Below are 13,828 nucleotides of genomic sequence, written 5' to 3' on the forward strand. Positions count from 1 at the left end.
GTGAGAAGCTTGCTGTGTTCTCCCGTGGGGCAGACTGTCCCAGCTATCCCAGCGATTGCATCAGAACAGGGCTTCTCTGGTTTGCTCAGCTGGGGGCATGAAATAAAATTTCATTTTTGTTTTATTAGAAACTATACATCTGTGGTTTTCACCTATAAAACTCACTGACAATAAACAGTTCTGACTAGAAGGTATGCATGTTTTATCTAGTAAATCCAAAGTGAAGTTTTTAAAAAATGTAGTTTCAAGTGAATGAGAAGAAGAATAAATGGTAATATTGTGGTCTTGTAAAGGTAAGAGTGAAAAAGAAAGAAAGAAAGGGTGAAACATTACAAAGGGCTTATGCCATTTTCTCTTCCTTTTTCAGGATATATGAGGGGAAAAAAACCTGGGCGAAAGAGTACTTAGAAACAAAGAAAAACTTACATGAAATACCCTTACAGACTAATGGGAATGAACCTCTTGTGATTTTAAATGTATTCCAGTACTATGCTAACACATGCAAAGGATGAAGGAAGCAACTTACAAATGGAGAGAGTGTCAAATTCTCAAATCAAGACAGAATAATTCATCCTAAGAGATAATTTATACCGACTAAGCTGTCTGAGGCTTTGGAGATCAGCTTTTGGCATGTGTTTCTCTACAGCTTGCACAGTGGACCACAACATGCTATATAGATGATTCATGGGCTGGAGACTTTCTGCACATGCAGGGTCCAAGGTGGGTTGGCTCAGCTACAGAACAATTTTTAAAATTCCTTTGCACCTTATGTCTTTGGCTTCTTTTCTGTGGTTTCTAACTCCTACTTCTCAATAGCTGAACAAGATATTAACAGGATAAATTACTCACTCACAGCATTTAAGCAAATTGCAGGAGAGATGTGACTTATGAAAACAATTGTGTCTCTTAGATGCTTAGGCACCAGCTATAATGCTGGTAAAGATGACACTAACAATACCAATAATGAGAATATGTTGCCACTAAATAGACAGCAACCACGTCTTTATTTACTTTCAAAGCTGTGCTTTGCCAGTACTGCCTGTTCCCTCTCTTTCCTGTAAAAAAATCTGGGGGAAGGGAAGAGGGGAGAGGGGGGAAGAAAAAAGTTAAAGCCAGAAAATGCAGAGAGGATTCTGGCCAAGATGAACACAGAGAGGCAAATAGTGTTGTGACTCTTTCCTGTTGTCAAGGGTACAAGTGAACAATAGGAAACTTTCAAAAATAATATTTTTAATTTTAAAAAATATTTTTAATGAATGAAAAATAATTTAAATAGTTCATATAACTTTTCAGAAAGGCTTTAGTAACTCTTTGGATTAGTGGTATTAAAAATCAGATGGAAAAAAATAACAGTATCCCTTTATACCAGTAAAAGCAGTGGCTGAACTTTTAAAAGCTTGCTGCCATTAAAGTCTGCAGTGTTTGAAATATATAATAAGCTTATGATGATAATTCTCCATCCATTGCAGCTCTTTCTTTTTTTAATCCTTTTTTGCTTTCCCTGACTGTTTGACCTTCCGAATGATGCTAAAATTTATGGGAAGGTCAAAAAGTCACAGGGGCCCATATGAGACAAAGAAAGATGAATATAGGATATCTAGGCAAAATCAATGATTTCTAAAGGCTACTTCATACTGAGCAAAACACACCAGGGCTGTTTATAAGAAGGGCAGATGGAAGTTTGCTTTACACATATTAAAGGTGCTTTTTATACTCTTATGGGGAAAAAAACTTTGTTTGCAAGCTTCACATTCCAGGACCTTAAAACCAAATGCCAAGACTTTTCAGATCTGTCAAGTTCAAAATCTAAGATTTCAGGTCCACTTGCCAGATCACATTTTCCATTTGGCAGCAGCATTCTCTCCAGCCCTGCCAGTAGCTGGCCCCTGAGATGCCTCCTTATGAGGTGTGGGATTTAATTTAAATTTTTGTTTTTTTCAAACATTATTGTTCTGTGAACATGAAAGTCCAGAATTTCAAGATAAACCCAGGCTGAGCAGAACCCATTCTTTCCTGCTGAAATGTCTCCAAGAGAGAGCCTGCTTTGAGAAAAACTTGGAAATGATATCTGACATAGCCAGGGGAGTTTATTTGCTACCTGCAGTGATATTTCTTAGTGAATACACATTTGTCAGGGGAATCCTGTTTCTGTGCTTAGTGCAGAATTTTTTTATTAGTTTTCTAACTGTGCATACTTAATTCCCCTTTCTGTTAATGAGAGTTTAATGTGCTCTTTGAAATGAAGAAAAAAATTCTATGCAACTGATAAAACAGAGCTTAAAGAGGTAGGGTGACAACACTTGAGAAGGGGGAAAACAGCTTCCTGGCTGTGAGTTTAATGCTTTTCTGCAACAGGAGTCAAACTGTAGAAAATTGGTGATGGTGTGGGTTGGTTTTTTTTCTTTTGGCCTTTTTTTCTATGAAAACAGTACTTGAAAGGGAGAAAAAATAGGGGTGGTGTGGTAAAAGAACCATGAATTTTAACTACTTGCAATGTGTGAGCCATGGAGTGGTTCCCTAAAATAAATAAAGTAAAACTAGTCAAAACAGGATAATGGAAAAAGTGGGCTGCATAAATTGTACAGACACTTTGTCAGAGCTCATCCCATTTCTGTTATGTTTTCATTTTGATGAAAAATCAAATCTGACCTTTCAGGCCAGACCTGGATAATTTAAATGTTTTTCCTTGTTGTGATGCCCTCTAGAAGTCCGTTCATTCAAACTTCAAGGAAATTTTGTGGCAACAAATTATGATGACATACTTATTCTTGCAATTCCCCTTGTCCACCCTTAGAGAAGATCCATGACTTAGCATATGAAGTGGATTACCTTTCACCCCAATTAATGTTTTTATAATGAGTACCAAAGGAAGTAATAATGTTTTGCCACTTATTATCGAGTGTTACTGGGGCAATCTCTGAAACTCAAGACTCAGGTCATTGACAGCACTGACATGATGGCAATCACGTTGCTGAGGTTTAAGCCCTGCTTCAGTGATGAATAAATTGGTCAATTTAATTTCCAGTACTATCAGTTTGATGCTTTGAGTAACAGAATGAGATAGATAGAAATGTCCAGGGGTTTTGAAGATTTGGCAGGGGTTAGACTTATAATTTCATACACTCCTGAACCTATTCAAATGTTAATTAAAAGAGAAACAATGAAGTAATAAAATAAGGAATTATAGTTGTGTTTTGTCTGGGAGCTAGAACTACATAATTTTTAACTACAGTGATAAATATTTTTTATACTATATATGATAAGACATGATATTTTACAATTAATTATATTTTGCAACTTGTCAGTAAGTTGATTATATTGCACAGCTTTTTAACTGGCAAAATTCAGTTGCATTGGTTTTAAAGAATGAGAACCATCTGAGATGTTATTGAACAGCCTGATCCTACCCCACTTTCACTATCTTTTAAAACAGTGTGGTAATGCTTAAATGTACTTTAGAATGCCAGACAAAGAAGGAAAGGCATTTGATAGTTGCCTGATAGAAATAATGCTTCTAGGTTGTTCCTTGGTTTTCTCATATAGGGAAAATTAGGCTGTTTTTATGTTTTAATCAAAAGAAGAAATGACTTGCATAGATCTTTAGCAAGGGGACACACTGGCTTACCAATAAACCTTGAGTTATAGTGGCTGATAGCACTGCAGGACCATGCACATACCATTAATATGAAGAATTCTCTTCTTACAATGCATATTTCTTTCTTTTTTCTTATTGAAATGATAAAAAGTTATTTCTACCAACAGCCAGTTCCACCCTACCTAAGGATAGCTTTCTACAAGACCTAAATAAAGACAGAGAGTGGATGGACAAATGTCTATGCATGTGTGTGTTTCATGACTTTTCTCCCATTCTCCTGGGTAATAATGCCATTCAATACTGTCCATTCATTTCTCAGCACCATCTTTACGTTAGAGAAGTAATTTATGCCTTCTCCATTGAAAAAGCTTCATTAATCACTTTTTCTCAAGATGATTGAGCAAAAATGTATTGAATGTCCTCCCATAGGGAAAATCTATGGGAGGCTTGGATAAAACAGGAAAACCTGTGTAGGGGTGGGTATTGGGTCACATTAATTGACAGAAAGGAGTCTTTGGGAGAGGAAAGAGTTCCCACCAGTCCCTGTGCTACAGACTATTCTTAATTACTAGCTGGGAAGCGCTTGCCTGGCATTTGGGATCCTGGTGAGCACTGCAGCTGCCTTTGACTGCCCTCTGGTATGGGTGAGACCCAGGCTGCAGCAAAAGGCTTCCCTGCAGCACAGAGATTCCCTGGAACATGGAGAGACTGGAGCCACAGTGTTCCTCAAATGGTTGGTAGACCTGTGATATGCCAGGACTGACAATGTGAGCCCTTATTTATCTCATCCAGCTGGCTAAGAATAGGTACAGATTTTCGTCTCCATGTTTCAGTTTCCTTCCCTATAAATGTAACATTTACTTTGTCTCTTAATATTTTCACGCACTTTTAATTATTTGACTTCAGAAATATTTTTGCATTGATAACACTAAATAGAAAGATTGTGTAAATGCAAAACACTGTTGTTGCAAAATGTCTCATCTTGAAGAGGTTATTTCAAGGATGACAGTTGTAAAATTTCAATATCAGTTAAAAATTAGTTATTTATTTACACTAATGTGCTGTCCTCATGCATAAACAATCACAAGGAGAAGAGTGGTTTTCTCCATGGCTTCATGTGGAAGTGTGACACACCACCTCTTTAGTGCGTGTCTTTATGTGTGTCTTTGTGTCTGTCTGTGTCAGAGCAAGGCTTTGAGGAGTTGACCACCTTTGTGCCCATCTGGAAGTTCATCTGGAAGTTCATACACATTGATTTTTCCAGAGCAGGGAAGGGGGCATGACTGCATGTTCTTGTGAGCAAAACCAGAGGAAACTGAGTCAGGACGATTTTAGGAAACTACTGTTGACACTGGCATTTTAAAGCCTCAGCCTTCACAGATACATAGTGCATCTGAAGCCCTATGGGCAAATTTCTGTTCCTTTCTGTCCTGCGTAATTAACAACTTGGGCTCAGTTCTTTGGTTCTCTAAGAGTTTTTCAGGTCTCTGAAATCCATCCAGCTTCACAGACCTGCTTCCTACCTGTGCTCATATCAGAAAAGTTGCCGAAACAGCTGGGGGATGCATTATCTATTTATTTATTCATTACAAATGCTTCTTTGACCTGGTGAAATCTGGTGAGCTGGAAAAGCCTTTCTTGTCACTCATGTTACCTCTTATCCTCCGCAGGAGTCGCAGCGGATTTAAAGGTCATTTGAAATGCAGCCTTTTGCTCTTTGACAGCCCTTTCAATATCAGCCTCCAGTTCTGTTTTACAAAGTCATCATTATTAACTGCGTCTGTGGCTACTGCTATTTTCCTGGGTTGGCAGAGAAACCTGAGATACTAATTGCAATGAGCTAATTTGGCAATACCATGCAAACTTCCTTAAGGCATTAGTTAAGAATATACTTCCCTTTACACAAAGAGAATTTGAAAGTGGGAACAGACTGCAAATGCAGCAGAAGGTATGCTTTTGTACTCCTATACTTAAGAGTAGATGGTATAATTAGCTTACAATGGTAGTTGAATGTATCTCTCAGAATGAGAATATACAGAATTAAACAGTAGCTTTAGCCTAATGATAATCGGTGATAATGATGATAATAATAACAGTACTTAGAACTTTAATGCAGAGATTTGCATCTTGAAAGTGCTATGCTAAACATTGACTTAATTACTGTCACCTCTTCGGGGAAGGTAGGTATTATTGCCCTGACTTAATAGACAGGGAAATAGAGATATAAGAGAATGAAATGACTTGCCAAGGGCTCTGCAAGAGCCTGTAAAGGGATTCAAACTTTACGGGTCCCTTTACTCTATGTTCCCTTATACCAGGATAATTATGCACGTTGTAGGGTTGCTCTGTGCTTTTGAAACTTGAGCCAAAGCCTTTTGAAATTAGAACTGTGTGTAACATATTTTGAAGGCTGTACTTTTCAATCATATTTGAATATGATTTTCCCTTTTAGGTCAACCTGAAACATATAGTTGGAAGCAAAAGTTTCAGTTTTGGTTTTAGATATATATATATTTATTAATCCTTTTAGTAAAAATCTTGTAAAAGAAAGGTCAAAATTTTGTACAGGGTCATTCAAGAAACAGAAGAAATTTTTCTCAAATTGCTTCATTATTAGTTGTGGAAGGATGTGTTTCTGTGGCCTGAAGATTTTTGCCAAATTCCAAATTTACTAAAGCTGTCTCTGACATGCAAATTGTATATTTTTTTGAGTTTGTATCTTGTAGACATATTTTGCCTGGTTCTTATTAAAATCACTGTGAATCTTCCTGCCTCAATTATTTCTCCTCACAGAAGGACTGGAGATCAGCCCCGTGATTTGATTACTTGCAGAATATATGGGGAGTAAAATGGTATGATGTTAACATAAACAGTTTTCTGACCACAGCCACGAGTTAAGGTGATGATGAGATTCTGTAAGAGGAATTGTATTCTGTAAGTATGAAGTGAAAACATCAGCTTTTAGCTATAATTATTTCCCTGTGTAAAAGGCATTAACACCAGACTACAGGAATGAATTTTGCTTTGACTGCACTCACTGTGCTTTTAGCATAGATCTTGTAGGTGCTGCAGTTCTGGTTAATTAAGTCTGAGTCGTAGTTCACTTTGATAAGAAATGTAGTTCTGTATCTGTAAAGCATAAGGCAATAAAAGATGTCAACATCTGCATTTGTAGGATTTAGCAGGAGCTTTTGATAATTGTTTTCTCTGGCTCCTGCCTTCTGTCACCTTTGCTGAACGGCGGATCAGCACACACAAGCTCACAGGCATTTAAAAACTGGATGCACTGAGTGCCTTTCTGTGGACAGGGTGAAGTGTCCCTCTGCACTGGCAGCTGGTGTCACATTTATGTGTTTCAGTACCTACGATGCACGTGGGCACTTGCTGGTGCTCAGAAGAGAGATGACACCCGTAGGTAACAGCTTCATGTAGCATTATTGATTTTTGCATTGTACCAGACGCCGTTCCTGGCTCTGTGAATCCCTTGCGGAGCCTCTCCTGGTAGCTGAACTAAAGCTTCAGACAGCTTTTGTAGATGAACTTGAGGAATGCTTTGGCTGTTTCCCTGTTTCCAGAACAAGGTATTTGAATTCATTCAGCTAATCAAAACAAAGACTTATATCCTACAGGCTTTAACTGGGGTATTCATTAAATGCTTTTGCTTTTTTTTTTAAAAAAAACCTTTTTCTTTGTAATGTCAAGACAGAACACAGCAGCAAAAATTAGAAACATTGAGAAAACAGTGGTCACGCTTTCTGAAAGACTACCTTTGTATTTTTTTTCAACAGACATTTTACACTGAAAGCCAAATGTTTTTCTAACATTCACAGTTTTCCAGTCAGGTTAAATGTAAAGAAACTATTTCTATAAAGGTGAAATAATAGGCCATAAGAGAAGGAGTGGCTAGTCACACAGGTCAAGGTGGTTTTTTTTTTTAATTGAATTTTTGTTTTCAACAAATTCCTTTGAATGGATAATACCAGCTAAAAATATTCATAGGCATTATTTAGCAAATAATTTCAATGAAGTGCAAGAGAACCACTGTCTAACAATAAGCTAACAGAATGTGCAATCTTTCATATAATTAATAAGAATTATTCTCTTCTCTAATAAAACTAAGTGGCTTTTAGGGAGGTGGAGTATGAATGGAACATTAAATTTGCTTTGTCCTGGCAGTCCGTATTAGAATATCAGAGATGAGTGGTTATCTGCACATAGTTTAACAGACTCCCAGCTTTGAGGAGTACTAAATAAGAGGCGAGACTTAATGGAGTGGAATAAGAAATATGGACCTGAAAATGAGACTGTGCTGTATTATATGTTGATCACACAAGGTGGCAGAATGAGCTTAGGGCTACCCCAGAAATAAGAGGCAGTGAAGCACCATTGCTTTCAGTCCAGAGTGTATCCTTGCTTGCCCTAGGAGTATGCCAAGTTGCATTTGCACATGGAGAGGGATGGAGGAAGTATTTTAATACAGTATTTTTTGATGATTACCCAAGTGATTCAATTTCATTTAGAGATTTAGTGGAAACTGTTAAAAGCTTGTGTCTAACTTTGGAAATTAATAATCATATGCTGAATCTGTGCACATCTTCAGTTTTATTGAAAATACAGTTTACTCTCTATTGATACATTGATTCTCTAAGTGGGGCTGAACTCTTCAGATGAAGGACAGCAGCAAGAACAGGCACGTAGGGAACATTTTGCCTTTCTTTATTGATTTATGGCTAAATTAACTTCTATTGTGAGTGAGTGAAACTATTGACTTTCCTTGTGTTGCATTTACTTATATGCTCTGCCTGAGCATGGTAGGCAGGTGTATGTGGCTGAAATGAGGGCAGCTCAAACAGGAGAAATTGAAATGCAAGACAAAGAGAAGGGTACACTCTTCAGCAACCTCCATGCTACTGCTTTGGCCAATAAGTAGGGAAATAGTAGCAACACTTTCCACACCTGTACAGCTGCCTCGAGTGCTGAGCCTGTTGTTCTAATGCTCACTTTGAGGGGCAGCACTGACCTGTATCACCAAAGGAACCTGTGGATGCAGGTTGCAGGTGGGCTCCTATGTGTGCTCACTCAGTTTGCCTCTGTGGAGCTCCAAGACAGACAAGTGGTGCCCCAAAATTATGGAGAGCTTCAGCTCTGATAAGGGACTCCTTCCTCTCTTCCCGACCTGAGTTGTACCAATAAAGCATAAAAGCAGGGGCAGTGCTAAGCACAATTAGTGGTTGCTTGAAGAAAGAGATATGTCCTTGTAGGGTGCATTTTAAACATATCTGGCAACATATTCTTGCATCTGAGTTTGCTCCTGCCTGTAAATGAGTGAAGTAACTGAGCAGGATACTCTTACAAGTAAGGGTTTTAGAACTCATATCTGTGCATCGCTCCTTTTGCAGTATATTTCTGGAAGCTCATTAGACGCTATTAAAGATTATTCACCCTTCCAACCTTTTCAGCAGATGTTCAGCTGTTTGTTTTTTCCTTCACTGCCTTAAGATATTTGGCTAAGCATTAGTACAAGACTGGAACAGGTCAGGAAAGTATTTATTTCCCAGAAAAATAAATTAACTAGTAACATAGATGGCAATTAATAAAATAAGTCATCTGTAACATATTAATGAGAGGTGGAAAATAAAAATTGAAAGTTTGAAATGTAAAGCTAAAGCAGCCACTAAAATGACATTTCTCTTTCTACAGAGAGAAGGTTTCAAAATAATAAAGAAGGAAAGGAAGAACCAAGGAAAAAAGGTAAAGAAAAAATAAATTCTGAGTTCTGGAAAACTCCTTTTGCCTTTGCTGCATTTGTCTTTGACCAGTTGGCCATCAGGGGAGCTGCAGTCTGTGAGGCTCATGAGACTTCTTGAATGACTTATGGTCATGTCTGAGAGAGTTTTATTTTGGCCCACACCTTAATGCTGAGGTTCAGCATTAAGAGAGAGCTCCCTGATCCCTTTTTATTGTGTCCAGCTCATTCCACAGCCACGGCGAGGCTTTCAGTTCTTAGGTTTGGTTTCTCAGCTGAGCTTCATCATTTGTGTGACATTTTTTCCACTGCCCAGTGCAAAACCAGGGAGGTTATTTTTAATTGTCAGTGGTTTTAACTAACCTGCTTGAATGTACACTGCACAGGCTTGAGTCACTCACAGCCTAGATGAGGTGACTGAGGGGAGACAGCTTCTCAAAATGCCTCTCTGCCGTGACTGCCTGCGAGTCCTCCCTCTGTTCAGTACAGTCAGGCTTTAACAACCTAAACCACTGCAGGGGATGCTTTGAGTTAAACTGCTAGCCTTGCACAGAAATGGGCAAAAATCCCTTATACCAGCTCTTTACCACCTCAGTCACTAATTACTGCCTTTCAGTCTGATCTGCCTTGTGGCAGCCTGCTGCCATTGATGGAGTGTCCTAAGAGAGCCGGAGTTCCTCAGAGCAAGTGAGCCCAGTGCTGTGGGGTGGCACAGGGTGCTGGTGGGGATGGCTGTGGAGCTGGGGCACAGGGCTGGGCTCGCACAGGCATTTTGGGAGCCACCTCACAGCATTCCATTCGCATGGTCCAATGCTGCAGTGCAGTGTGAGAGATAGGACAGCAAGACTGAATATACACACGTAATAGGCAGCAATCTTTATATATATATATATATAAAACAAGTAATTATTTCATGTCTGAAAAGGCATAGGAAGCTGTCTGCACTCTGAGAGCAGCTTGGCAGTGAGACAGCCATAACTGAACCAGAGCAGAAATGCAGAGCTCTTCTCCTAAGAGCTGTTGATGTGGGGCAGCTCCCTTTGTCACTTTCTAAAATAATTTCACAAAGTAATGTCTGCATATTGGTTAAATAAGTAGAAACTGGCTGAGTTTCAATCAATGTCTAACAGTCTCAGCAGCCTTAGCCAGTGCCCCCGGAAAGCAGAAAGCAAGCAGAGGCTGAGAGAAAAATACTGGGAGAGCTGGCACTGACAGCAGTGTGGAGTGTCAAATTAATAATGGCAGTGACACAGATGCTCACATAGATGCCATCCTGTTAAATGCAGGTGTCAGTCACACCTGCACAGCACACATGGAAGCAGAACACACTCCCTGGACATGTATGCACATATGTATCCACAGGTACATATATGTGCTATCACAGCATAGTGGTGGGTGGATAAACAGAGCAGATGGGGGGAGAACATGCTGCAGGGTTCATGTGGTCACTGAAAATGTTCTCATTTGAGTGTGCTGCTGAAAAGCTTGCAGGCCAAATGCATATGGATGACTCCAGTGTCTGGAAAAACATGCTGTGGGACTGCTGTATTGTACTTGAAGCTACAGACAGTCCCTGACAGCCTTTGTGAAGTGATATGAAGCTAAATGCCTGTGAGAATGAGGAGGTAATTTTGTTGATTAATGCCAGTCTTGTTGGTATTGATGATTTAGCTGCCTGTATGAAACAAATGTGGGCAATCAGTTCATCTTGAAAAAACTTGTACAACTGAATAAAGGAAGTTGTTGCCTAATCTATTTTGTACTAATTGCTTCATGCCACAAATTCAAGGCCTGATCCAATATGAATTGACATGGAGGAGAGATAGTCTATTCTCTGCAGTAGTCTTTGGATCCAGGCTTCATTTTAAAGCGAGCAAATACTGCGTGCTAAATTAGCATTCATCTGAGTTGTCACTATCTGTTTCTTGAGAAGCAGACAGGCTTGATATTCTCTGTGTAGCCAAATGAGTCTTAGCACTTACACGCTGGATTGCAAGGCAGCAGAGCCAACCTGAGCACAACAAAGTTTTGGTGAGAGCTGGGGCACCGTGGGCTGCTGCGTGCGACAGACTGCCTCGGCTGGGTGTCTGACATGGGGCTCTCGCTGCTGCGCGGCCTTACAGAGTCATTTACACCAACAAACACTTAGTGCTTATGAGGCATTTTTCAAAAATCTCACTGGGGCCATACCTGGGGCTTTAGCTATTTAAACATCTTAAAAAAATCTGTCCCTTGAGAGGATTTAACTCAGCAGGATTTAGGCTGCTAAGGCTCGCATCATCAAAGAGACCAAAGCGTCAATCCATCTCTTTTCACGCCTAAGGACATAATAGTATCATGCCCTCTCCCATGAGGGGGTACTGCAGAGAAATTTCCAAGCTCTCAGCACCCAAACTAGCTAGCTCTGGAAGCAGATGGAGTATAATTATAGCAGCGTTGAGCTGCACCTGAACTAATTAGCTCTGCTGAGAAACAGGGATTGAATTTAATAATGCATGTTCTGCCATACCAAAAAAGGCTAGGCTGCCTTTGAGACCTGTGTGACTGTCTCTGCATGGTGCTGTGCTGAACTCTGTGGATGTACTGTGAAAGTCAGCTCAAAGCTTTTCTGTCACCATAATCTGCTGCAGAATGTAGGCATCACCTTGTCCCAGCATTCATGTACCATTGGAATAATTACTCCTCAGCTGTCACTTATCTCCTGACTATTAGTTTAGCATGTTATGTTTTGCATATGCTCAAGATTTTGCTGTCCAAACTCACCTAAATATTGAGATCTACTTCAAGGACTGCTGTGGCTAAAACCTTGAAGCCTTCAAAATCGGGCTGTCTTTGCTATGGACCTGATATTACCAGCATGGTCTCATCTATTACCAGCATGCTCAAAGAAAATGTAGCTGTGAGAGAAAGGTAGAAGAGCCAGGTTCAGATTCCTGCTCTGGAGCAGTGATACCTATCAGATGTGGAGTTGAACACCCATCTTAGATACATTTCCTAGTCACTGGGGTTAAAGACACTCTTCCTTACCTCAGTCCTTTGCATATCAAATAATTTCTATGAGGAGGGGAAACTCTTGTGTTGGTGTCTGAGAGAATTTTCCTACCCTAGAGAATACTGACTGTTGGGATTCTGTCTTGGGGTGCTGGTTTGAACTCAAGCTCAGGCTGTGGTTTGGTCAGAAGGAGCAGTTGGACTCCGTTCTCCACACTATCACAAGGTGATCTAACCCCAAAGCTCTCATTTCTCTGGGGCTACCATTACATCTTTAAAAATGTAGATCTGGTGTTTTGTATCATACAAGTGGCTGAGATTATTTAGGAGCTTAATGGCTCTAAACAGAGACTTTGTCTGTCTGGACACATATGAGCACCATTCCTTTTACCTGAAATTTATCTGTTTCTAGTGTGATCCATACACTGCTCAGCAGGTTTCTGTTGCCTCCATACTTATATGCCTATCCACAGAAAAATTGTGTGAGTATTGTAAGAGGTGTGTTTAGGACTATAACGAAGATGTTGTATTGCTTAATTCTGTTAAGTCTCTTTACTACTTGGGGTGTACAAATAGAAACTGGTCCTTTGAATTACTTGAAGTCTTTTGAAAATTTAAGCCATGTTCAGAACATTTGATGATTTTTTTAACATTAAGACAAAGTTAATGACTCTGTGTGGTGCAGACAATATATTGCAACTACTGGATCACACAAATCTAGATGTAAATTTTTCAATTGCTTCCTCAATTTTGTAAAATGCAGACTTCAATGATTTGAGCCAAAGGAGATACTTGGTTGCTACTGATGCATCTTGCCAGGTCTGCTGTTGCAGAGAGAAGTAGGTCTCTTATCAGAAACACAAAATACTTTTGACTTTGTATTGAAACCATTATTTTTCCTGCCATTTTGTTGATAGGGTCTGAAATAAAATCCCTTAACTAGTAAATGATCTTATTTAGGAGACTTGCAATACCTGTGTTGAAACCAGATGCCTGTGCAAGAAACACATTTCTTCTCCTCTTTCTCTATTTGGTCTTTAATATATTTGTCTTGAATAACTTTTTTCTGAAAATATCAGTGGCAAGTGGAGCAGGGGCAGTAGAAGTAATAAGGGGAAAGGAAGAGATGCAGGAAGAAGAGATGCAGGAAGAAGAGAGACAGGAAGGAAAACTCAAAATCTGAGCTCCTCTTCACCCTTCTCCTGGCATAGCACCAATGCAGTCTGCCTCTTCTACATGGAGAGGAGTAGAAGTGCAACCTCTCCCTAAGTAATTAAATGAATACTTAACCTGCAGGTTCAAAACTTACAGCATATTATAAAACAATTAAGTTTCCTTTGCATGAAAAAGCTGAATTGCCACTCAGCTTCTTTTGTCATCTGTATGCATGAGTTTGGAGCAATTAGCATGAATATATTACAGGTGCAGTGTCTCAGGAAATTGCAAGAAGCTGTGCTGTATTTTTGTACTATAGAGAAGTGACAGAGCTATAACTT

At 39.4% G+C, this 13,828-nt stretch overlaps 1 long non-coding RNA gene across 1 annotated transcript in view; it reads left to right on the top strand.

The window, feature by feature from the left end:
- Positions 1 to 13,828, top strand: part of LOC113458865 (uncharacterized) — a 152,336-nt gene that overhangs the window by 120,145 nt on the left and 18,363 nt on the right. The window contains exon 3 of the long non-coding RNA XR_003379531.2: positions 9,296 to 9,346. This is a non-coding gene — a long non-coding RNA (uncharacterized LOC113458865). The remainder of the gene's footprint in view (positions 1 to 9,295; positions 9,347 to 13,828) is intronic.

The sequence above is a fragment of the Zonotrichia albicollis genome, chromosome 3 (genome assembly GCF_047830755.1).
Source record: "Zonotrichia albicollis isolate bZonAlb1 chromosome 3, bZonAlb1.hap1, whole genome shotgun sequence".
In the NCBI taxonomy this organism is placed as follows: domain Eukaryota; kingdom Metazoa; phylum Chordata; class Aves; order Passeriformes; family Passerellidae; genus Zonotrichia; species Zonotrichia albicollis.